The sequence below is a fragment of the Myotis davidii genome, unplaced genomic scaffold (assembly GCF_000327345.1).
Source record: "Myotis davidii unplaced genomic scaffold, ASM32734v1 scaffold554, whole genome shotgun sequence".
Classification (NCBI taxonomy): Eukaryota; Metazoa; Chordata; class Mammalia; order Chiroptera; family Vespertilionidae; genus Myotis; species Myotis davidii.
In genome coordinates this window covers 243654-246039 of record NW_006285312.1, presented here as the reverse complement: position 1 = coordinate 246039, position 2386 = coordinate 243654, and the positions used below count along the sequence as shown (strand labels likewise).

The 2386-nt window shown below is 31.8% G+C and overlaps 1 long non-coding RNA gene across 1 annotated transcript in view; it reads left to right on the top strand.

The window, feature by feature from the left end:
• The window catches only part of LOC107181880, a 24041-nt gene that overhangs the window by 14729 nt on the left and 6926 nt on the right, over window positions 1-2386 (top strand). The window lies entirely within an intron of this gene.

The following is a 2386-nucleotide window of genomic DNA, read 5'->3' as shown; positions in this document are numbered from 1 at the left end:
GAAGGAAACTTCCAACTTTGTTCTTCTTTCTCCAGATTGCTGAGGCTATTTGGGGTCCATTTAAATTTTTGGTTCATATAAGTTTTTGGAATATTTGTTCTAGTTCTGTGAAATATGCCACTGATATTTTAATAGGAATTGTGTTGAATCTACAGATTGCTTTAGGTAGTATGGGCATTTTAATGATGTTAATTCTTCCTATTCATGAACATGATATATGCTTCCACTTATTTGTATCTTCCTCAATTTCTTTCTTCAGTATCCTATAATTTTCTGAGCACAGGTCTTTTACTTCCTTGGTTAAATTTATTCCTAGGTACTTTATTTTGTTGTTGTTGCAATAGTAAATGAGATTGTTTCCTCAATTTCTTTTTCTGATAGTACATTATTGGTGTATAAAAATGCCACCGATTTCTGAATATTAATTTTGTATCCTGTTATTTCACAGAATTCATTGATTAGTTTTATTTGTTTTTGTGTGTGTGTGTAATCTTTAGGGTTATCTATATACAGTATCACATCATCTAAAAATAATGACAGTTTTATTTCCTCTATTTCCAATAGGGATGCCTTTTATTTCTTCTTCTTGTCTGATTGCTGTGGCTAGAATTTCTAGTACTATGTTGAGTAAGAGTGGTGAAAGCATACATGCCTGTCTTGTTCCTGATCTTATGAGAAATGCTTTTAGTTTTTGCCCATTGAGTACGATATTGGCTGTGGGTTTATCCTATGTGGCTTCTCATATGTTGTGGTATGTTCCCTCGATTTCCTCTTTGCCGAGTATCATAAATGGGTGCCGGATTTTACCAAATGCTTTTTCTGCATTTATTGATATCATGTGATTTTTATCCTTCATTTTGTTTATGTGGTATATCATGTTTTTGATTTGTAAATATTGTGCCAGCCTCGAATCCCAGGAATAAATCCCACTTGGTCATGGTGTATGATCATTTTAATGTATTTCTGGATCTGATTTGCTAATATTTTGTTGAGGATTTTAGCATCAATGTTCATCAGGGATATTGGCCTATAATTTTCTTTCTTTGTAGTGTCATTATCTGGTTTGGAATTAAGATAATACTGGCTTTGTAAAATGAGCATGGAAGTCTTTCCTCCTCTTGAATTTTTTGGAATAGTTTGAGAAGGATAGTTCTTCTTTCAATATTTGGTAAAATTTGCCTAAAGCCATTCAGCCCAGGACTTTTGTTTGTTTGGAGGGTTTTTTTTTTTTTTAAATAACAAATTGATTTCATTAGTTGTAATTGGTCTATTCAGATTTTTAAATTTTTCCTGATTCTGTTTTGGAAGATTGTCCATTTCTATTAGGAACTTACATAATTTTTGGCATATATTTTCTTACAGTTCTTTGTATTTTTGTGGAATTAGTTGTTACCTCTCCTGTTTCATTTCTGATTTTATTTATTTGGGTCATCTCTCTTTTTTTCTTGATGAGTCTGGTTAAAGGTTTGTCAAACTTGTTAATTTTTTCAAAGAACTAGCTCTTTGTTTCATTGATTTTTGTTTTGTTTTGTTTGTTTTTTTAGTCTATGTCATTTATTTCCACTCTAGTCTATATTATTTTCTTCCTTCTACTTACTCTGGAATTTGTTGTTTTTCTAATTCTTTTAGGTGTAGGGGTTAAATTACTTATTTGAGATTTTTCTTGCTTCTTGATATAGGCTTGTAATATGAATTTTCCTCTGAGGACTGCTTTCTCTGTGTCCCATAGATTTTGGGTTATTGTGGGTTCCTTTTCATTTGTCTCCAGGTAACTTTTGATCTCTTTCTTGATCTCATTGTTAACCCATTCATTGTTTATTAACATGTTATTCAGCTTCCATGTGTTTGAGTGTTTTCCAGTTTTTTAATTGTAATTGATTTCAAGTTTTATACCATTGTGGTCAGAGAAGATGTTTGATATGATTTCTGTCTTCTTGAATTTATTAAGATTTATCTTGTGTCCTAACCTGTGGCCTATTTTAGAGAATGTTTCATGTGTACTTGAGAAGAATGCATATGCTGCTGCTTTGAGATGAAATGTTTTATAAATATCCATTAAATCCACCTAGTCCAATGTGTTGTTTAAGGTCTCTGTTGCCTTGTTAAAGTTTTTGTCTGGAAAAATCTATCTATTGATGTCAGTGGGGTGTTAAAATCCCCAACTATGAGTGCATTGCTGTCAATCTCTCCCTGAATGTCCACAAGATTTTCAATATATATTAGATGCTCCTATGTTGAGTATATATGTTTACAAGGGTTATATCTTATGCCTTTACTATTATATAATGCCCTTCTTTGTCTCTTTTATGGCCTTTGTTTTGAAGTCTATTTTGTCTGTTATAAGTATTGGTACCCCTGCTTTTTAAAAATTTTCATTTGCATGGAC